At 43.4% G+C, this 24,739-nt stretch overlaps 1 long non-coding RNA gene across 1 annotated transcript in view; it reads left to right on the forward strand.

Moving 5' to 3' along the window:
• The first annotated feature begins 959 nt into the window (after positions 1–959).
• Positions 960–24,739, forward strand: part of LOC118964531 — a 44,051-nt gene continuing 20,271 nt past the window's right edge. The window contains exons 1-2 of the long non-coding RNA XR_005051588.1: positions 960–1,007; positions 1,149–1,297. This is a non-coding gene — a long non-coding RNA (uncharacterized LOC118964531). The remainder of the gene's footprint in view (positions 1,008–1,148; positions 1,298–24,739) is intronic.

The following is a 24,739-nucleotide window of genomic DNA, read 5'->3' on the forward strand; positions in this document are numbered from 1 at the left end:
TCCAGCATATCATGATCTAATACAACTAAGTAAAGATAACTTCTCACCCTAATTCATGTTAGTGTGACCATTTCAACCACAATTTACTTCCACAATTTACTTCATGACCTCTGTTATTACCACTATTACCACATTACCACTTGTCTGGGAAGGCTTTCCACTATATGTTGGAACATTGCTACGGGGACTTGCTTCCATTCAGCCACAAGAGCATTAGTTAGGTTGGGCACTGATGTTGGGTGATTAGGCCCGGCTCGCAGTCTGCGTTCCAATTCCTCCCAAAGCTGTTGGATGGGGTTGAGGTCAGGGCTCTGTGCAGGCCAGTCAAGTTCTTCCACACCGATCTCGGCAAACCATTTGTGTATGGACCTCACTTCATGCACGGGGGCATTGTCATGCTGAAACAGGAAAGTGCCTTCCCCAAGCTAGCCATCTTGATTACTTTCTTATGTCATTCTCTCTGGCACCAAAAGTAAAACAAGTGTTGATAGGGGACAGAATGCGGTCGGACCATCACATAATTGGCATATACAGTTGAAGTCGGAAGTTTACATACACCTTAGCCAAATAAATTTAAACTCAGTTTTTCACAATTCCTGACATTTAATCTTAGTAAAAATTCCCTGTCTTAGGTCAGTTAGGATCACCACTTTATTTTAAGAATGTGAAATGTCAGAATAATAATCATTGGCCTCCCATTAGCTTGGAACTGTCAGTTAAGACAGGAGATCTGCTTAAGCTTGTCCTCTGTGGAATGCTTTGACCAACAAACACATAGGCCTTCCCCACTGGGCACAGACATCAATTCAACATCTATTCCACATTAGTTCAACTTAATTTCATTGAAATGACATGGGTACAACAGTGCTTAAACCGGTGTGTGCCCAGTGGGACATTGATGCGAAGGCCTTCATGCGATGTTGAAGCTGTGTTTTGCTTGATTTTGCTCTCTGAAAACAGATCCAGTACAGCGGATCTCTTCCATCTATATTCTGAAGAACTTGAAGGTATGACATTTCAGGGACTCGTGGCATCATAATCCAACATACTGTAGCCTGCCTCCCCTCAAAAATACAATCTGCCTGCCTTTCTCTATCTCTCTCCCCACTCCATCTCTCACTAACTCCCACCTGTCTGTCTCTTACCAGATGAGAGGGGTTCCTCCTGCCACGGCTCTGTCATCCAGGGCCAGTTTGAGGGTTCCGTCCTTACAGCCAATATCATGTAGAGCCCATCCACAGATACACCAGCGACCCCTCACAACACCACTCAATCATCTACCATGAGGACAACATAGGTAAGAGGATTGTTGAACATCTAATGTGTTCTTCTTAAGTGTATATCAATTGCTATGTTGCGTCCTCAAAATGATATGGTCTATTACAAACGAAAAATATATCTGCCATTGTGTCACATGCGTATGTATACACCCTTCCTCATTTTTGGAATGAGGAAATTAATATAAACCTATAATAAGACCATGACCTCATCTACCAAAGGTCAAGCTGACATATTTTATGACATGATGGTCAGATGAAATGGACTAACGCTCAATGCCATGGCCTGACACCTTACCAGACCAGAGCAGACCATGGCATTGATGAAAACAGAGAGGATCCTGCACGAGGGCCAGACTAATGGCTGTCTATTGTTCCCTATCTCTCCTTTTATCCTAACCCAGTTTTAAACCAGCAGGCTGTGGGCCGGGGTTACCATGGTTCACTGATCCAGTCATGCCCTGTGCTGTTCAGAGCAGACAGGGGGTAACGGGTCCTCTTATGGAGCTCTGGGGGTTAGGAGGAGGTGGAGACTCACTCAGAGCTCCAGCCAAAGAAAATAAAAACCTGAGATGATGTGAGGGAGGAGGAGGAGCAGTGTCGGGTGACCTTCCTCCCAAGGCTGGGAACCCTTTAAGCTGGGTAGGCCTGTGAGAGGGCCTTACTAGAGAGGTTTGGCCAGATGGCACTCATTGGAAAGAGCCGTCATCCTATTTAACGTGTGCTTGTGTGTGTGTGTGTGTGTGTGTGTGTGTTTCAGTGTAAGATGAATTCCAGGAAAGAGGTTTGCTCCCTAAAGCTATATTACGCACACAAAGCACAACTTGCTGGTTTCTCAAGCTTTTTGTATCCCCCCAATAAACAACTGTAGTAAAACTGTCATTTTTTGCATTTTGTTGATGTTGCTTGTAAGCAATGTCCTGTACTTTTATATACATGCCAAAATACAGTATAAGGAAGTTACAGTACGCAATATTTAATTGAAACACACGAGAACTGATGGAGACCGATGTGTTATATCAGTACAATCAGTGCATGTGGGCCTGAGGTAATGTTGCTCTTTTGTACTACACTAACTTCCTGTGGTTGTCATCTGAACTTGAGGTTGGATAAGGATTAAGGATTCCTGGTCCCCAGACATGGGACAGCCTAGGTTTGTTTGTAAATAGGCCTTTAGGAACAGCCCTCCAGACAGTCTGTTTAACATCACTTTTATCAACAGACTGTCTGACTAATTATTAGGACTTCTTATTTATTTAGCCAACTAGGCAAGTCAGTTAAGAACAAACTCTTATTTACGATGACAGCCTACCCTGGCCAAACCCTAACCCGGACGACACTGGGCCAATTGTGCACCACCCTATGGGACTCCCAATCACGGCCAGTTGTGATACAGCCTGGAATCGAACCAGGGTCTGTAGTGACACCGCTAGCACTGAGATGCAGTGCCGTAGACCGCTGCACCACTCAGGAAGTCATGGTACGTGAGGTGTGTGTCACATACATTTACTCCATGAAGACCAAGCTCATAACAATGTTATGAAGGCCCCGGGTAGGACGTTTTACCACCCATGGGGTTATAAAGCATTGAGGTTATCTCCAATGGCTTTGATAAGAGTCTTTTGAAGTGTGTGTGTCCACGCGTGAGTCTGTGTGTTTGTGTGCAGGGAGGAGATAGAGCGGTGGGGGCAGGCCAGTACTGACAGGTCCCCATGCTGTGTAGAGTCCTGGCAGACAAGCCAAAGTTAAACAATATCAGAGAGAGGAGTGTCCGACTGTGTCTGTGTGTGAGCTCTCCATGGTAAACCCTGGTCACGTGACCTCTCTTTTGAAGTCACACCACCTTGGTGTGAGAGAGGGATAACTATTGAGCATTTGTCATGCTTGCTGGGGCTCTGTCATTCAGCCTGCTAGCTCTCCTTCCGCTCTGCGTATCATTAGTTAAGAGGCTCACTCATGAAAACATACTTAGACATCCCCGCCAACACCCTGCAAGCAAGCAGATTGACAAAGTCTCTAGTTCTGCTTGTAGGGGAAAAACAAAACAAAAACAACAGTGTGTATGTATTCCAGATGTGTGAAATCATTTTTGCTAAAAGATTCAAAAGATGGGCAGCCCTCACAGAGTACTTTCACACATTGTTCATATTGCAGTCCCGTGTAGCTCATTTGGTAGAGCATGGCACTTGCAACACCCATGGGGGACTAGTATGAACAAAATAGAAAAATAATGAAAAATGTATGAAGTCACTCTGGATAAGAGTGTCTCCTAAAATGTGTGTTGTAAAGGGACAGCTGTTGAATTTCATCCAGCATCGAAGACTGATTTCAGTCCCTCCATGGAGGATTTTGCGGAAAGAATCCGTGTTGGGAAATACCTCCATGACCACGCTTGCAACACCCCCACCAGGTCTTCTCCTGGCCCGGGTTGATTACATGACTTTAAGCCCACCGCGGATGACGTCTAAGGGTGGCTACTTTTAGCAAATGACTGTTACTTTGACATAACTTTTAACTTTTTAAATTAGCACATTCAGGGTGTTCATGTGGCCAAGTTCTCCTATAGGATTTAATATGAACTCTAAAAAATATATATATCTGGTGACTGGGGGTTCTGACCTACTCTGTGGCTGAGTATGGCAGCGTCTCAGTGCACGTTTTATGGAATACACTTTTAGTCCTGAATTGGTTTGATGTTCAGGTAAACCAAACAGGAAATCCACCTATGGGTTTTATGATGGATGTAGTACGTTTAGGCTGTGTAATAGGCTGTTTAAACTATGTACGGGGTATTTCTCTACTGCAGTGAGACAGATTGAGTTTAGTTATTTAAGTTGGCAAAGAACTATGCCTTTCTTTTAAGAGTTTGGCTGCATGGTCCAGAAACTTGTAGAGCGTTTGCTTATTTTTGTCTCCCCACGCATGCATAGTTGAGAGAGAGCCCAACTCTTCATCTCTGAGGCTCAGGGAGCCCATGGCAGATGTCTGGAAATAATTCTGTCAATGGGTCAACGCCCGGCATTTAACCCCCTCCCCCTCTCCCCAGTCCAACATCCCCACCCATGCCATCTATAGAGCCAACAACTCTCATTGGCCATAGGTGCCTCAGCAGAATGGTGTGACCCAATCACACATTGTCTCCCTGAGTGTTTGATGGAGCGACAGGTCGCCCAGGCCTGACAGTAGTATTTTCTCAGTCCTCCACGGTTCAACAATCAGGTCTTCCTCTGTCAGCCCTCCAATCTGGGTCGCCAATTAATAACATCGCAGAAATCCAGGAAATCACACGTTAAAGTGATTATTGTTATGTCATACAGTGCCTTCGGAAAGTACAGTGATGTACAGTGAAAGTACAGTGATGTACAGTGAAAGTACAGTGATGTACAGTGCCTTCGGAAAGTACAGTGATGTACAGTGAAAGTACAGTGATGTACAGTGAAAGTACAGTGATGTACAGTGATGTACAGTGATGTACAGTGCCTTCGGAAAGTACAGTGATGTACAGTGATGTACAGTGAAAGTACAGTGATGTACAGTGCCTTCGGAAAGTACAGTGATGTACAGTGAAAGTACAGTGATGTACAGTGAAAGTACAGTGATGTACAGTGATGTACAGTGAAAGTACAGTGCCTTCGGAAAGTATTCAGACCTCTTGACTTTTTCCACATTTATTACGTTACAGCCTTAATCTAAAATGTATTAAATAAATAAAAATCATCAGCAAACTACACACAATACCCCCAAATACTGACAAATATTTTTGAAATGTGTTAAAAACAAACAAACAGAATACCTTATTTACATAATTGTTCAGATCCTTTGCTATGAGACTTGAAATTGAGCTCAGGTGCATCCTGTTTCCATTGATCATCCTTGAGATGTTTCTACAACTTGATTGGTGTCCACCTGTGCTAAATTCAATTGATTTGACATGATCTGGAAAGGCTTTTTAAGTGGGAGAACTTGCACAATTGGTGGCTGACTAAATACATTTCTGCCCCATATATATATCTACAGTGGGCTCCAAAATTACTGGCACTGCACAAACAATACTTTAAAAAATAGAAACAATATAATTATAGAGAAACTCAAAATACCAACATGTGAGAAATACTGTACTTTATTCATGTTTCAATGGAACCCACCAAAATCATACAATTATTTAATAGAAAATACATTTCACCAAAATCAAGGTTTCATAATTATTGGCACTCCTCATTTAGTACTTAGTGCCACCACCTCTGGCAGGGATAACAGCATGGTATTTTCCTGTAATGTTTGACAAGGTTAAGGAACACATTTGGAGGGATTTTGGACCATTCCTCTATGCAGATCCTTTCAAGATCCTTCACATTCTTGGGTTTGCGCTTATCAATTGCCCTCTTCAACTCAGCCCACAGGTTTTCAATTGGATTGAGGACCGGCGACTGAGATGACCATGGCAGAACATTGATTTTGTTGTCACAGAACCATTTCTGTGTGGATCTTGAGGTCTGTTTTGGGTCATTGTCTTGTTGGAAAGTCCATATACGGCCAAGTCCCAGCCTTCTGGCAGAGGCAACCAGATTGTCAGCCAATATTGCCTGATACTTGGTGGAATTCATTATGCCATCAATCTTAACCAGTGCCTCTGGAGCTCTGGAATTAAAACAGCCCCAAAACATCACTGACCCACCACCATATTTCACCGTGGGTATGAGGTGCCTGTCCTTGTATGCATCTCTGTTTCGACGCCAAACATGCCGATGCTGTATCTGACCAAAACGTTCAAATTTGGTCTCATCTGACCAGAGCACCTTCTTCCAATCATAATTGAAATGACGTTTGGCAAACTCCAAGTGCTTGCGTCTGTGTCTTGGGGTCATTAAGGGCTTTCTTCTGGCAACCCTTCCAAAGAACCTGTGGTTGTGGAGGTGGCGTCTGATGGTACTTTTTTAAACCTGGTGACCCCAAGACGTCACCTAGGCCTGCAATTCTTTCACAGTGATTCTTGGGAATTTTGTTGCTTCTCTCACGATCCTCCTCCCTATCCTGGGGGGCAAAATGCATTTGCCTTCTCTACCCATGAGGATTTCAACTGTTGCATGTCTTTTGAAATTTTGAATAATTGCCCTGACAGTGCTCAGTCATATATTCAATAGTTTGTGGATCTTCTTGTAGCCATTACCAGATTTATGAAGGTCTACGACCATCTGTCCCTTTTGAACTGCCAGTTCTTTTCTTTTCTTCATGGTGTTGGATGACAAAGGGATATTGCATGTGTGTTACCTCATTTTTATACCCTAGTGAAAAAGGAAGTGATGTAATGGCTCAATATAGTTCCTTAGATAAACTTAAATAAGTGGAATATAATTCCTGGTTTAATGTTGGTAGATGTTATTTACAACAATATTTAAGGGTGCCATTAATTGTGAAACCTTGATTTGGAGGACATTGATTTTTTATTAAATCAATAAATGATTTTGGTGGGTTCCATTGAAACATGAATAAAGTACGGTATTTTTCACATGTTGGTATTTTGAGTTTATCTCTATAATTATATTGTTTATATTTTTTAAAGTGTTGTTTGTGCATTGCCAGACAAGGGTGCCAGTAATTTTGGAGCCCACTGTATATATATATTATACCAAAAGGGGTCCTGAAATGCAAAACAAATAGCTAAATGATCCACAGTTTGACCATCTTAAAACAATTCCATATGTCAGCTTAGAAGATGTGGTGTCGTGTTCTTTCAATAGAGTTCCAGACACTTGTAGAATCTATGCCACGGTGCATTGAAGCTGTTCTGGCTTCTGGTGGCCTAACGACCTATTATAATGGCGCCGGAGGGGATCGCTGCCGTTTTACGGGCTCCTAAACAACTGTGCTCTTTAAAAAAAAATATGGCGGTTGTTTGTAACTTATTTTGAACATAATGTTGCTGCTACCGTCTCTTATGACAGAAAAAGCTTCTGGATATCAGAACAGCTGTCAGTTTCTCCCTAGGAGAGGTGGGTGTGTCAGGTCAGGTGCAGGAGTGAGCGAATACGAGAAAGGGCGTTTTATTTACAAGTCCAAAGAACAGGAATAGTACCACAACAGTAGCCACAAAACAACAGGAACGTAGTCCCGAAAAAACACCTGTTCAACAGAACAAACCAAAACACAACCCAAACAAAATGACAGCTACACGAACAATCCCACACAAAACCAAGAGGGTAGGGCGAGATTAAATACCCCACTAATAACCTAAACTATACACAGGTGAACAACAATACAGACAAAACCAAATGAAAAACAAAAAGGGATCGGTGGCAGCTAGTAGACCGGCGACGACGTCCGCCGAGCGCCGCCCGAACAGGGAGAGAAGCCACCTTCGGTGGAAGTCGTGAAAACAGCGATCACTGGACGAAGATTTTTTCTTTAATGAGTCCGATGCGAAGGATATACTGCTTCTCTGAGACCAGGCCCAAATCCCAGTAATTCGCGGGAAGAAAATATGGAAATACGGGGGGCGGAGATCAGGGTGCCTTGTGAGAATTAGTCGGTGAGTGTGTAACCCGGCTCTACCATCCGTTCTATTGGCCAATGTACAATCACTGGAGAATAAACAGGATTATCTCAGTTCGAGACTATCCTACCAACTGGACATTAAAAACTTGTAATATCTTATGTTTCACAGAGTCGTGGCTGAACGACAATACAGATAATATACAGCTGACTGGGTTTACCGTGCATCAACAGGACAGAACAGCTATGTCTGGTAAGATGAGGGGTGGTGGTGTGTGTCTATTTGTCAATAACAGCTGGTACGCAATGTCTAATATTAAGGAGGCCTTGAGGTATTGCTCGCCTGAGGTAGAGTACCTCATGATAAACTGTAGACCACACTATCTACCAAGAGAGTTTTCTTTTTTTTTAAATTTTCGTAGCTGTCTATTTACCACCACAAACCTGATGTTGGCACTAAGACCGCACTTAACGAGCTGTATAAGGCCATAAGCAAACCAGAAAATGCTAATCCAGAAGCGACGCTCCTAGTGGCCGGAACTTTAATGCAGGCAAACTTAAATCCGTTTTGTCTCATTTCTACCAGTATGTCACATGTGCAATCAGAGGGAAAACAACTCTAGACCACCTTAACTCCCCACACAGAGATGCATACAAAGCTCTCCTTCACCCTCCATTTGGCAAATCTGACCATAATTATATCCTCCTGATTCCTGCTTACGAGCGAAAACTAAAGCAGGAAGTACCAGTGACTCGCTCAATACGATGTGGTCAGATGACGCAGATGCTACGCTACAGGACTGTTTTGCTAGCACAGACTGGAATATGTTCCGGGATTCATCCAATGGCATTGAGGAGTATACCACCTTAGTCACCAGCCTCATCAATAAGTGCATTGACGATGTCATCCCCACAGTGACCATACGTACATATCCCACCAGAAGGTATGTATTACAGGCAACATCCGCACCAGGCTAAAGTCTAGAGCTGCCGATTTCAAGGAGCGGGACACTAATCTGGATGCTTATAAGAAATCCCGCTATACCCTCAGATGAACCATCAAACAGGAAAAGCATCAATACAGGACTAAGAGTGAATCCTACTACACCGGCTCTTACGCTCGTCAGATGTGGCAGGGCTTGCAAAATATTGCGGACTACAAAGGGAAACCCAGCTGCGAGCTGCCCAGTGACGTGAGTCTACCAGACTAGTGAAATACCTTTCATGCTCGCTTCGAGGGAAGCAACACTGAAGCATGCATGAGAGCACCAGCTGTTCCAGAAAACTGTGTGATCACGCTCTCCATAACTGATGTGAGTAAGACCTTTAAACAGGTCAACATTCACAAGGCCGCGAGGCCAGACTGATTACCAGGACTTGTACTTAGATCATGCGCGGACCAACTGACAAGTGTCTTCACTGACATTTACAACCTCTCCCTGACCGAGTCTGTAATACCTACATGTTTCAAGCAAACCACCATAGTCCCTGTGCCCAAGAAAGCAAAGGTAACCTGCCTAAATGTCTACCGCCCCGTAGCACTGACGTCTGTAGCCTCCTGGACAAAAGGAACACCTATGTGAGAATGCTGTTCATTGTCTACAGCTTAGCGTTCAAAACCATAGTGCCCACAAAGCTCATCACTAAGCCAAGGACCCTGGGACTAAACACCTCCCTCTGCAACTGGATCCTGGACTGCCTGATGGGCCGCCCCCAGGTGGTAAGGGTAGGTAACAACACATCTGACACACTGATCCTCAACACAGTGGCCCTTCAGAGGTGCTTGCTTAGTCCCCTCCTGTACTCTCTGTTCACCCCCGACTGCATGGCCAAGCACAACTCCAACACCATTATTAAGTTTGCAGATGACACAACAGTGGTAGGCCTGATCACCGATAACGATGAGACAGCCTATAAGGAGGAGGTCAGAGACCTGGCAGTGTGGTGCCAGGATAACAACCTCTCCCTCAACATGAGCAAGACAAAGGAGCTGATCGTGGACTACAGGAAAAGGAGGGACGAACATGCCCCCATTCACATGAACAGGCTGTAGTGGAGCGGGTCCAGAGTTTCAAGTTCCTTGGTGTCCACATCACCAACAAACTATCATGTATCATGGTCCAAACACATCAAGACACTTGTGAAGAGGGCACGACAACACATTTTCCCCCTCAGGAGACTGAAAATATTTGGCATGGTTCCCAAGATGGTATGGTAACTGCTCGGCATCTGACCATAAATCGCTACAGACGGTAGTGTGCACAGCCCAGTACATCACTGGGATCAAGCTTCCTGCCATCCAGGAACTATATACTAGGCAGTGTCAGAGGAAGGTCCAAAGAATTTGTCAAAGACCCAAGCAATAAGACTGCTGAACAGTTAAACAAATGGCCACTTGGACTATTTACATTGACAACCCCCCCCCCCCCTTCTTTGTTTTTACACTGCTGCTACTAGCTGCTTATTATCAATGCATAGTCACTTTTACCCATACCTTGATTTGATTTGACACTGATGTTGATGTTTCCTTTATTTTGGCAGTTACCTGTATGCATCAATTTCTGGAAGCAAAATGTGGCCCTTGACAGCATGGCTACTCAATTATTTAAAAAAGTTCTGAGGGTTCATGGTCCCTGAGTTCTAATTCAAATTCAGACAAATTATTGTGATTCAGGGAAACCACACATGGTAATACTAAAGGCTACACAGTCAGTTTATGGTGATTGGATAAATACGTGTTTTCTACTCTGAGATAGGCCTACAACTACAACTTAAAAATGTATCATTATTTTATGCACTGGCACTATAGAATGGTATGAGTTACACAAAACAAAAAAGTTGAGTTGATTGTGTTGTAGAGTGTTGAACATTATATATGTAAAATACTGTGAGCAAAAGAAAACAGAAACTTACTTATCTATTAGGTGGTGTGGTTTGTATCTTTTGGGACTTAAAGCAATTAAAGTTGCCCTTTGCACCCTCGTGGTTGATAATAGTAAGTATTAGCCTCATGAGACATGGAGTAGATTACAGATCTCTGTATACAACTTGGAGATGTTCCATGTCATCCAGTCTGTTGTGTACATGAAGTTATCAGGAAACACAACTGCTCCTATCTACCAAGCCAGTTATTAGTAATTTAGGTCCTTATTGATAAAAAGCAGCTGTGCAACTCGTATTTCAACACTACAAACACATGTTCACTGCTTCCTGCCAAATAGGAAATGCTGTTTGATGTTTCAGTTGTCCACATGCGCCAACACATACAGTGAGTCATTAACCTTCTCCGGCCATGGATTTGATTTCAGCAATCCAGCCTCCATTAACCTAGACTAGTGGGTGTGCCGGTCATCGGTGTGTTGATTTTACACAACACCATATTAGGGCCAATACTGGTGGATTATCAACAATCATGTGACCACCTCCTACGCTTAAATGGAGGAGTAGAACATAGCACAAGGCCCATTACCTTTGGCCTACTGCAATGACTGTTTGATGGGAATTCAGATTGCTGCAGTTGTTAGAAAGAGTCTTTGCTTTTGCGGGAAAACATCAGTGTACAATCGTGATAAATATTACGAATTGAGTTGCTAGGGTTGGTTTGTGTTCCAAATAAACATTTAGAAGTAAATGCAAATGACAAAGTCAATGTGTTTGATGCTTATTTATAAAACCCTCTTAGGCCCCCCTATCTGAGATATCTACTGCAGCCCTCATCCTCCGCATACAACACCCATTCTCCCAGTCACATTCTATTAAAGGTCCTTCTTGACTTTTGTGCTGTTGACTGTGCCCAATAATGTTTGTACCATGTTTTGTGCTGCTACCATGTTGTGTTTCTACCATGTTGTTATGTTGTGTTGCTACCATGCTGGGTTGTCATGTGTTGCTGCCTTGCTATGTTGTTGTCTTAGGTCTCTCTTTATGTAGTGTTGTGTTGTGTCTCTTGTTGTGATTTGTGTTTTGTCCTATATATATTTTGTATTTAAAAAAAAAAGTTTTTTAATCCCAGGCCCCAGTCCCCGCAGGAGGCCTTTTGCCTTTTGGTAGGCCTTCATTGTAAATAACAATTTGTTCTTAACTGACTTGCCTAGTTAAATAAAGGTTAAATAAAAAATAAATAAAAATACATTTGTATTTGATACCCTGAAGAATTGTGATGAATTAAGGCAGAAACATGCATTTTTTGTGAAAACTTCAAGAGGCTGAATATGTCTTGCACACTTGTTTAACTGTGTAGTTGTGCATGTGTTCATGTGTTCATACAGTAAAATATACATTTGTAAAGATTTTTTTTTTACCAAGTTAGTGCACTAGGCTTTTACGACTCCTGTATGAGCATAGAAAAATACTCGTCAGCAGATCAGGGATAAAAATCCACATAGATTCTCCACCCAATGGAAGCAGCCATGACAGGTTCTGTGGTGCAGAGCGTCTGTAGCGCCTTGCCCAAAGCCTCAGATCCAATAAAGTAGGCCAGACATCACCTCACACACACACACACACACACACACACACACACACACACACACACACACACACACACACACACACACAGTGTCTGGTACTAGTATTGGCACCATTATGGCATAGTGTTTGAAAGAACTCATGATAAAATGGCAGGTAAGAGAAAAGATAAGAGAAAAGAGTGCCCACATAAACTCAGCAAAAAAAGAAACGTCCTCTCACTGTCAACAGCGTTTATTTTCAGCAAACTTAACATGTGTAAATACAGTGCCTTGCGAAAGTATTCGGCCCCCTTGAACTTTGCGACCTTTTGCCACATTTCAGGCTTCAAACATAAAGATATAAAACTGTATTTTTTTGTGAAGAATCAACAACAAGTGGGACACAATCATGAAGTGGAACGACATTTATTGGATATTTCAAACTTTTTTAACAAATCAAAAACTGAAAAATTGGGCGTGCAAAATTATTCAGCCCCCTTAAGTTAATACTTTGTAGCGCCACCTTTTGCTGCGATTACAGCTGTAAGTCGCTTGGGGTATGTCTCTATCAGTTTTGCACATCGAGAGACTGAAAGTTTTTTCCCATTCCTCCTTGCAAAACAGCTCGAGCTCAGTGAGGTTGTATGGAGAGCATTTGTGAACAGCAGTTTTCAGTTCTTTCCACAGATTCTCGATTGGATTCAGGTCTGGACTTTGACTTGGCCATTCTAACACCTGGATATGTTTATTTTTGAACCATTCCATTGTAGATTTTGCTTTATGTTTTGGATCATTGTCTTGTTGGAAGACAAATCTCCGTCCCAGTCTCAGGTCTTTTGCAGACTCCATCAGGTTTTCTTCCAGAATGGTCCTGTATTTGGCTCCATCCATCTTCACATCAATTTTAACCATCTTCCCTGTCCCTGCTGAAGAAAAGCAGGCCCAAACCATGATGCTGCCACCACCATGTTTGACAGTGGGCATGGTGTGTTCAGGGTGATGAGCTGTGTTGCTTTTACGCCAAACATAACGTTTTGCATTGTTGCCAAAAAGTTCAATTTTGGTTTCATCTGACCAGAGCACCTTCTTCCACATGTTTGGTGTGTCTCCCAGGTGGCTTGTGGCAAACTTTAAACAACACTTTGTATGGATATCTTTAAGAAATGGCTTTCTTCTTGCCACTCTTCCATAAAGGCCAGATTTGTGCAATATATGACTGATTGTTGTCCTATGGACAGAGTCTCCCACCTCAGCTGTAGATCTCTGCAGTTCATCCAGAGTGATCATGGGCCTCTTGGCTGCATCTCTGATCAGTCTTCTCCTTGTATGAGCTGAAAGTTTAGAGGGACGGCCAGGTCTTGGTAGATTTGCAGTGGTCTGATACTCCTTCCATTTCAATATTATCGCTTGCACAGTGCTCCTTGGGATGTTTAAAGCTTGGGAAATCTTTTTGTATCCAAATCCGGCTTTACACTTCTTCACAACAGTATCTCGGACCTGCCTGGTGTGTTCCTTGTTCTTCATGATGCTCTCTGCGCTTTTAACGGACCTCTGAGACTATCACAGTGCAGGTGCATTTATACGGAGACTTGATTACACACAGGTGGATTGTATTTATCATCATTAGTCATTTAGGTCAACATTGGATCATTCAGAGATCCTCACTGAACTTCTGGAGAGAGTTTGCTGCACTGAAAGTAAAGGGGCTGAATAATTTTGCACGCCCAATTTTTCCGTTTTTGGTTTGTTAAAAAAGTTAGAAATATCCAATAAATGTCGTTCCACTTCATGATTGTGTCCCACTTGTTGTTGATTCTTCACAAAAAAATACAGTTTTATATCTTTATGTTTGAAGCCTGAAATGTGGCAAAAGGTCGCAAAGTTCAAGGGGGCCGAATACTTTCGCAAGGCACTGTATATTCATGAACATAACAAGATTCAACAACTGAGCCATAAACTGAACAAGTTCCACAGATATCTGACCAACAGAAATGGAATAATGTGTTCCTGAATGAGCAGTATGGCTGGTGGCATTGTCATGCTGGAGGGTCATGTCAGGATGAGCCTGCAGGAAGGGTACCACATGAGGGAGAAAGATGCCTTCCCTGTAACGCACAACATTGAGATTGCCTGCAATGACAACAAGCTCAGTCCGATGATGCTGTGACACACCACCCCAGACCATGACGGACCCTCCACCTCCAAATCGATCCCGCTCCAGAGTACAGGCCTCGGTGTGACGCTCATTCCTTCGATGATAAACATGAATCAGACCATCACCCCTGGTAAGACAAACCCGCGACTCATCAGTGAAGAGCACTTTTGCCAGTCCTGTCTGATCCAGCGACGGTGGATTTGTGCCCATAGGCAATGTTGTTGGCGGTGATGTCTGGTGAGGACCTGCCTTACAACAGGCCTACAGGCACAAACCCATCATCCTGTCCCTATCCCGCTGTCTTAGGCGTCTCACAGTACGAACTTTGCAATTTATTGCCCTGGCCACATCTGCAGTCCTCATGCATCCTTGCAGCATGCCTAAGGCACGTTCACGCAGATGAGCAGGGACCCTGGGCATCTTTCTTTTGGTGTTTTTCCAGAGTCAATAGTTAGTTTTCATATTTGCGACCTTAATTGCCTACCGTCTGTAAGCGGTTAGTGTCTTAACGACCGTTCCACAGGTGAATGTTCATTAATTGTTTATGGTTCATAGAACAAGCATGGGAAACCGTGTTTAAACCATTAACAATGAAGATCTGTATTTTTGCTAATTATCTTTGAAAGACAGGGTTCTGAATAAGGGACGTTTCTTTTTTTGCTGAGTTTAGTATTGTAGATGATCTGCAGATACAATAGCTATTGCAGGTCATATTATGTTTAGAGCTATAAGCTACCCTGTAAATTGATTAAATAAACAGCAGGTATAATTTTGCGTGTCAGCTCCATGAATAATCTATTATAGGCAGGCCATTGTCTCTAAGGCATGAGGCTAGTTTGGTTATGGTCCCTATATCTTGATCAACAATGGGTACAGGGAGATTTGAACATATACAGAACATCATGTAAAGTTATTTATAGCCACATGCTTGGAAACATACATAATTTCCTTTATGTTGAGATTAGCTATAAAATGGATTGAGCAGATGTTATTCCATGAGGAATTTTCCATCCTGCCGAACCTGTTCTCTCCCCTCAAACACGTTCCCACAGGTGACTGGCCTTCTGTCTATGTTGCAGAAGTATTACCTTCTATTTTTTTTACCGGACAATGTGATTTTAACAACAAACCTTAGCTTTGCCCAAAAGGGTAATAACCATACATTTGTGGTGGTGTGAGAATGTACAAGGCCGTAAAGCTACAGTGGGGCAAAAAAGTATTTAGTCAGCCACCAATTGTGCAGGTTCTCCCACTTAAAAAGATGAGAGAGGCCTGACATTTTAATCATAGCTACACTTCAACAATGACAGACAAAATGAGGGAAAAAAATCCAGAAAATCACATTGTAGGGCCCTCACCTCCTCCCTGTAGGCTGTCTCGTCATTTTTGGTAATCAGGTCTACTACTGTTGTGTCGTCTGCAAACTTGATGATTGAGTTGGAGGTGTGCTTGGCCACGCAGTCACGGGTGAACAGGGTGTACAGGAAGGGGCTGAGCACGCACCCTTATGGGCCGGTGAGTTGAGGATCAGCGAAGTGGAGGTGTTGTTTCCTACCTTCACCACCTGGGGGCGGCCCATCAGGAAGTCCAGGACCCAGTTGCAAAGGGCGGGGTTCATACCCAGGGCCCCAAGCTTAATGATGACCTTGGAGGGTACTATGGTGTTGAAGGCTGAGCTATAGTCAATGAACAGCATTCTTGCATAGGTATTCCTCTTGTCCAGATGGCATCCATGTCTATGTAAGGGGGTTTATTGTGCCTGTCTTTTCAGCCCAATGGCCAAATACTTTCCAAAGTATTTACTCCAAATGTCCATTTATGGAATGGAGAGAGAATTTATTTCATTTTTGGACTGACCTCCGCCCTTTCCGTCTGCCATTTGTGAGTTGGTTCAATGGGAAGGGAGTCTGCCACATCTGACTTGTTCTGTGTTTCATGACCCAGAGAACGTGCAGTACATTTGAAACGCCAGCATGCTAGATGCCGTCATTATGTAGTATTAGTATGCCAGAGATAAGGCATCAGGATTTCCTTGTCCCTCAGTAACCCCATCCGTTATATTTACCTTTGTTCTCGGAAGTTGTGTCCAGAACTGGAGTTACTACTCGATGTCGGATACATCTGGACAAAAGCTCACTTGTTTTGGGTCATTTGCATTTGTGTTAACCATTGTCCAACATATTTAGGCCTTCCCTGCCGTCTATCGATATCAGAACTCCTTTTTGGGAATTATAGTTTTTTTTCAGAATTTGATGAAAACCTTTGATAACTTTAGAGCTTTTGGATCTCGACTGTCTGTCAAACAAGTTATTAAAAGCTTTGCTACATAAACCAGACATCAAAGCAATCCTAATAGCGTTTGATGTTATTCAGGATTAGTTAGATTGAATAAAAGATAAATGTCAAAAGTTCAATGCTGCTATTCAGTCAGATGACTGGATAAAACAGATTATTACGGAGACATGTTGGAATTCCATTTGGTATGTTCAGTCTGAGTTAATTAAATTAGCTTTTGATGTTGAAAGTTCAGGCCTGTCTGCGTTATGCATGGGCGTTAAAGACACCCCACCTTTTCTGTGCCAACTGCCAAGCCCTCTCTTCTCCTGACCACACAGCTGCTGTGGCACCACACTGGCAGGGATTAGGAGAGAGCTTCAGGGCACATGGTGCCATATGTGTCAAGGCAGTGTGCCAGGTGTAAGCGCTAGCTGCCCCATATGTTAACCCAATGCTAAGGGCATATCAGCACAGGTTCTAGTGCTATTTAGCTGCCTTCCCCTCCACAGGCCCTCAGCTACAGTCTGTGCCAGCTACACCCTTCAGAATGTAGTAACACCACTGCCATGCCCAGCACTATGCTGGGGCTGCCAAGATGGCTGCAGCCAAGTCCTTGTTCCAGGATAGTTTCCCCTGGGTGTTCGTGTGACTGTGAGCCCCCATGCACATGACACAGTCCCAGTCCCTGCAGCCCCAGAGACCTGTAGTGAACTCTGGCGTAACTGGCAGACTGACTGGGTCAAAGGCTCACCGCCCCGCCCACCAAACAGCCTGCCTGTCCACCCGCCGCCTGCCTGACTGGCTGGGATGCTGTGCAATAAATGTCCCTATGGCAGTGATTTAAGTGTCTATGTGGAAACGTCCCATAATGGAACAATGTATGATGGTCTGGATTAGAGATTGTCACACATTGATCTGGGAGTCTGGTGACATAACTTCATCTTAAAAAAGAAAAGGAAAAGCGTCACACTCGAAGAGCACCGATGCAATCTTTTATTTCCACCACTTCGACAGCCAAGCTGTCTTCATTGGGGTAAACTGACAAACAGCACAGGTCACCAGTTTATATAGGGTTTCAAAGGACTCGTGCATGTGTTTATAATTATGGCCGGCTGTGGCATGATTTCATTGGTCGATTTACAAATATCAATAGTACATATAAAAAAACATGAATAAATAACATACGATAATAGATACAATTAGGCTACATCATATAGGCCTACAAACACAATATTAGTTACAATGGATAGCAAAAACACAAGAATCACAGGACTGGCTTCAGATCAAACTCTGAGAACGAAGGGAGCGAGGGTCTTTAAATTAAAGATTCAGGCAGCCTCTCGTTTTAACAAAGAATTGTCAAAATAGTGAAGGGACGAAATAGGCTGGTTCGCTTCCAAAAAGTGGGCAGCAACTACGTACATCACGTTTTTGCACCTAATTGTGCTACGGTGCTCAGAGATTCTTACTTTTAGTTATCGCTTCATTTTGCCCACATCATTTTTACCACACTGACAAGTTATTAGATAAGTAACTGCCATAGTGGAGCACTTGATATCACCTTTTATTGGAATCTGTTTCTCTGTTTGGGGGGGTTTGAAGGATCAACATTTGTAAGTGCCATTGCATTGAGCGCAGCCATTCCACTTGTGGTATCTATCTGGTGGTGGCGCAAGGAGACTTTGTGGGGGGGGTATTTTGTTGTGGTAAATCAGAGGTTACCAATTGATCTCTTAGATTTCTACCCCGGGAGAATAGGACCAAGGGAGGGTGCGAAAACACATTACCAATACTGTCATCGGATTTTAGAATGTGGTAATATTTGTGGCCGATTCCCTTAATTTGTTCAGAGCATTTTGAATAGCGCGTAGTGAGAACTCAATAATTATAATTTTTGTCTCGATTTTGTTTTTGATTTTCTCAACATCCATGTTTTGTACCCCCTTTCAATTACTTTTCTTTGAATTTCAGCCATGTTTCTGTTGAAGTTTGATTGTTTTTTGCAAATTCTTTTGATTTGACAGAATTGGCTGTCGGGCAAACTGTTTTTCAAGGGACTCGGGTGGCATCTATCAGCCTTCAACAAACTGTTACGATCAGTGAGTTTCTTGTAAATATCTGTGTATAGAACATTATCCACACAAATAATCAATAAAAAAATTGATAAGTGCTATTGATAAGAGACAGGTAAATACACATAGCAATCGTTTTAGATTATTTTTTCCTGATGATCCTTGGAGACTAATGTGAAACCAACCATATGGAAGCAAACTGAAAATCCTATCAACATGACATGTACTGCGGCCTTGTAACATAGATGCAGGGAGTCAGGAAGCAAGTGCAGTTAGTGAGTTTAATGACGAAGAACATAGAATGATACAAAACAAGGGAGAGGTCTTACATGGAAAAATAAACAATATTTCCTGGTGGGTGATAACAAAGGAGTGCTAGATAAAGGGGAAGTAATCAGGGTAATGATGGAATCCAGGTGTGCCTCATGATGGGACACGTGTGCGTAATGAGGGTTGCCAGGTGTGCGTAATAACCGGTGGTTAGTAGACCTGCTACGTCTAGTGCCGGAGAGCGGGAGCGGGAGTAGGTGACAGTACCTCCCCCCGACGCACGGTTCCAACCGCAGGATGACGCCGGCCAGGAGGACAGCCCCAAGTACGAGGAGCAGGCCGGTCCGGATAGCGAAGGTGTAATTCTTGGATGATGTGGGGATCTAGAATGTCGCCCACCGGAACTCAGCACCCCTCCTCTGGACCATACCCCTCCCAGTCCACCAGGTACTGGAGTTGACCCCCACTACGTCGGGAGTCCAGGAGTGATCTGACGGCATTGGCACGGCTCTTCTCGATGTCTGAGGGAGGTGCAGGGTTGTCGTGGGGGACAGCATTCGCCAGGGGACCAGGAACCACCGACCTGAAGAGGGAAACATGAAAACATGATGAGCTCCGGTAGTTAGTGGGGTATTGTAATATGTAAATTACCTCGTTGACGAAGAATAGACTGATGAGATTCAGAAGAAACTGTAATCGAACCCACAAATGCTGATGCTCCAGATACTGAACTAGTCTAAAGAAGGCCAGTTTTATTGCTTCTATAATCAGAACACAGTTTTCAGCTGTGCTAACGTAATTGCAAAAAGGGTTTTCTAATGATCAATTAGCTTTTTAAAGTGATAAACTTGGATTAGCTAACACAACGTGCCATTGGAACACAGGAGTGATGGTTGCTGATAATGGGCCTCTCTACGCCTATGTAGATGTTCCATAAAAAATCTGCCGTTTCCAGCTACAATAGTCATTAGACAATAGACAATAGTCAGATATGCTTAACACCCCGGCAGCATTTTTCTGCGGCTGGCCATGCTTTCCTCCTGGCTACCCCAACCCTGGCCAACAGCTCCACACCCTCCGCAGCTACTTGCCTAATCCTCCCCAGCTTCTCCTTCACCCAAATCCAGATAGCAGATGTTCTGAAAGAGCTGCAAAACCTGGACCCATACAAATCTAGACAATCTGGACCCTCTCTTTCTGAAATTATCCGCCGCCATTGTTACAACCCCTATTACCAGTCTGTTCAACCTCTCTTTCTTATCGTCTGAGAACCCTAAAGATTGGAAAGCTGCCGCGGTCATCCCCCCCCCTTCAAAGGGCGTGACACTCTAGACCCAAACTGTTACAGACCTATATGCATCCCGCCCTGCCTTTCTAAAGTCTTCAAAAGCAAAGTTAACAAACAGATCACTAACCATTTCAAATCTCACCGTTATCTTCTCCGCTGTGCAATCCGGTTTCCGAGCTGGTCACGTGTGTACCTGAGCCACGCTCAAGGTACTAAACGATACCATAACAGCCATTGGTAAAAGACAGTACTGAGGAGCCGTCTTCATCACCCTGGCCAAGGCTTTCGACTCTGTCAATCCCCATATTCTTATTGGCAGACTCAACAGCCTTGGTTTCTCAAATGACTGCCTCGCCTGGTTCACCAACTACTTCTCAGATAGAGTTCAGTGTGTCAAATCTGAGGGCCTGTTGTCCAGACCTCTGGCAGTCTCTATGGGGGTACCACAGGGTACCAATTCTCGGGCTGACTTTTTTCTCTGTATATATCAACGATGGCTCTCTTGCTGCGGGTGATTCCCTGATCCACCTCTACGCAGACGACACCATTCTGTATACATCTGGCCCTTCTTTGGACACTGTGTTAACAAACCTCCAGACGAGCTTCAATGCCACACAATACTCCTTCCGTGGCCTACAACTGCTCTTGAACGCTAGTAAAACTAAATGCATGCTTTTCAACCGATCGCTGCCCACACCCGCCCGTCCGACTAGCATCACTACTCTGGACGGTTCTGACTTAGAATATGTGGACAACTACAAATACCTAGGTGTCTGGCTAGACTGTAAACTCTCCTTCCAGACTCATATTAAACATCTCCAATCCAAAATTAAATCTAGAATCAGCTTCCTATTTTGCAACAAAGCCTCCTTCACTCACGCTGCCAAGCATACCCTCGTAAAACTGACAATCCTACCGATCCTTGACTTTGGTGATGTAATTTACAAAATAGCCTCCAACACTCTGCTCAGCAAACTGGATGCAGTGTATCACAGTGCCATCCATTTTGTAACCAAAGCCCCATATACCACCCACCACTGCGACCTGTATGCTCTCGCCGGCTGGCCCTCGCTACATATTCGTCGCCAGACCCACTGGCTCCAGGTCATCTATAAGTATTTTCTAGTTAAAGCTCCGCCTTATCTCAGCTCACTGGTCACAATAACACTACCCACCCGTAGCACACGCTCCAGCAGGTATATCTCACTGGTCATCCCCAAAGCCAACACCTCTTTGGCAGCCTTTCCTTCCAGTTCTCTACTGCCAATGACTGGAACGAATTGCAAAAATCACTGAAGTTGGAGACTTATATCTCCCGCACTAACTTTAAGCATCAGCAATCTGAGCAGCTTACCGATCGCTGCAGCTGTTCACAGCCCATCTGTAAACAGCCCATCCAATCTACCTACCTCATCCCCATATTGTTTTTATTTTATTTTTTGCTCTTTTGCACACCAGTATTTCTACTTGCACATCATCATCTGCACATCTATCACTCCAATGTTAATTTGCTAAATTGTAATTACTTCGCTACTATGGCCTATTTATTGCCTTACCTCCTTACGCCATTTGCACACACTGTATATAGACTTTTTCTATTGTGTTATTGACTACGTTTGTTTATTCCATGTGTAACTCTGTATTGTTGTTTGTGTCACACTGCTTTGCTTTATCTTGGCCAGGTTGCAGTTGTAAATGAGAACTTGTTCTCAACTGGCCTACCTGATTAAATCAAGGTTGAAATATTTTTTTTACAACATTAGCAATGTCTACACTGTATTTCTGATGAATTTGATGTTGTTTTAATGTACAAAAAATTGCTTTTCTTTCAAAAACAATGATATTTCTAAGTGATGCAAATGAATAAGTTATGTCTGAATACCAAATGCTGAGAAGTGAGCAGGGAAGGTGTGCGCAGGAAAGGTGTGCGCAGGAAAGGTGTGCGCAGGAAAGGTGTGCGTAGGAATGATGTGCGTAGGAATGGTGTGCGTAGGAATTGCATAAATTCCTAAATCTGGATCGAGCCCTCAGTGAATGTGGCACATGGCATTAGCCACGCTATTTAGACTCTGCTCCTCTCTTCTCACCTCTCCTGACTAGCCAGATTATTTCCACTCGTGACAATTTATGTTGTCCATGGCCCTTGTTGTGGCCCATTGGGCATTTTTATTTTTAAAGCAAGCATTATAATGTAAATGGTGCACTGATTTTGTCTGCCTGTAAATATGGCCCTTGTGTTGTCACTGATGACCCCATTCTCACAGGATTGAGACAAGGCTCCTGTCTCCTCACTCCGAGGTGTCAATATTTATGACAGAGGAAAGTTCACGCTGTGCTTCGTTGTTGCATGCAGAAGAGTAGGGATTATATGTTCTGTGTGCCTTGGTTGGCATGTGACTGGTTTGCACGTGTAGGGTATGCAGGGTACAATGTCAGCAGTCTCCCACTCATGCTGAAAATACAGTGGCTTATAAATCTTTGTGGAGGAGATTATGAATTGCATTAATGCCATATCCACTGTACTGTAGTTTTCTCCTTTCCTCCACTCCTGACTGCATTTCCTGCCATAGAAATGTAATGAATAAAACAGGCGTTCCCATTCAAGTCAATGGTCGCATAATGGATGGACTGGTGGCCATTGCGAGTGTATCCATAAGAGCAAAGCAGGAAGTAAAAGCAGGAAGTGTACCCATCAATATGTGCTGCGATTTCTTGATTCAACTCAACTAACATTACAAAAAATACAGTCCATAGCATGATCCACATCAGTTAACATCATTTGAAAGAACATTCTATATTACCATGGAAGTGATTGCACCACTCTACAAGGCAGCAATTGTGAGTGTACCCATGAGTTTACCAGTCAAATTGTCTGAGTAAGAGGTTCCAAGCCCATTCTATTAATTGTTTTCTACAACACCTTGCTTGTTTCAACAAGGAGCAACAAAGTTGAATCACTTTGTTGAGTCCATGTTATCGCAGAAACAGACTCAACCATACAAATGACCGCCCGTCCCTTCTTCAGTCAACTGTTCGTTCCCAAAATAGTTATGAAGGTTATTTTATTTCCATGGCGGTTTTCATCCATAACTGCTGGTTACAGGGTTATATGGTAATTGTGCCAGCCCTAACTGTAGTGAGTCTCCTCAAGCAGAGAAGTATCGAATCACACTGTGAGTGTTTTTTGTTGTTGAATATTCTGTCCCTTTTGGCTCTGTGTCCTCCTCTCCCTGGTTGCCTCCTACGAGAGAGCGGTGAATGATACTTATGGCAAGGCCGACTGTGATGGACTCCAGCTCTAATCAACTTCATAGTGAAATACCTCAGTGTAAGAACTCCTAGACTCACAATGGCTGCAATGTTTCCTGTTTCAGGGCTTATCCAATTTAGATGTGCGGATGTTACGCTATGATAACCCCGAGCTTCAACTTGATGTGCAATTCACAAACTAGTTATGTTTTCCCTTTCATTCTCTCTTCCTTAGACTCAAAGGCTGCTTTATGACAGATTTTATAGAAATAATGCAGTGTTCTCAGGTGGTGCTGATGTGTCTGAGAGAAACTGGGAAAATGACTCTGTCCGACCTGCTGATCAACAGGGACTACAGTGGAGTCCTGGGGCTGGTCTGGGAGGGCAAGACAGGCACACACACATGGACAGACACACATGACCACCTTGTCATCAATGGCCTCTAATACTAATCTGCATTATAATGCATTTGCACTATGTACACTTTCCGCACAACACTGTATATACACTGTACATAATTGCCACGGCAGAATCCATGCCTCTGTAAATTGTTAATTGTATATTCCCGCTGTAATCAGTCTATACCCTAGAGTTGGATGTATACTGTTCCGATATGGCTATATTCTGTATGATGTCTGTGGTATGTGTAAATGTACCTGGCAAATAAAAGTGATTCTGATTCTGACAGAAGCACTCTTGTTATTATGGGGTGTGATTGAACAGAATCCCCTCAGCAGTTACAACATGGCCATAAAAACAGTCCCCCCACTACCTCTTAAACACCACTGGATTAGCCACACACACAAACCCACCCCTATCTGTGAGTTGTGGGGGGCAGTGCCCATATTTGTAACAGTTGAGCTAGCTCAGCACCTTTCAAGTGGTTGGTATTTGTCCTTTGTCTGTTTCTGGCCAGAGGTCACCCCTGGCCCCTCCCAACACCCACATTGGAAAAGTTTCCATACTAAGTCAAAGTAAATAGGGTTATTGAATATTTGACCTTCACAGCATCAACTGCAGGTGACTTTGGATAAAGAAAGTTAGCATGGCTGTCATAAGGCCAGAAAAGGGTTTAGCATAGTGCTTTTTCAAGTCCATAAACTGGGCTGTGCCAACACTCCTGTGGATGTTTTTAAGATGGTACATGTAGAATAGATATTTTTCCTGCTGGCCTGTGTCCAACATGTGCTGAATTATTGTACTATGAGTGTGTG

Source organism: Oncorhynchus mykiss, chromosome 5, assembly GCF_013265735.2.
Source record: "Oncorhynchus mykiss isolate Arlee chromosome 5, USDA_OmykA_1.1, whole genome shotgun sequence".
NCBI classification, from domain to species: domain Eukaryota; kingdom Metazoa; phylum Chordata; class Actinopteri; order Salmoniformes; family Salmonidae; genus Oncorhynchus; species Oncorhynchus mykiss.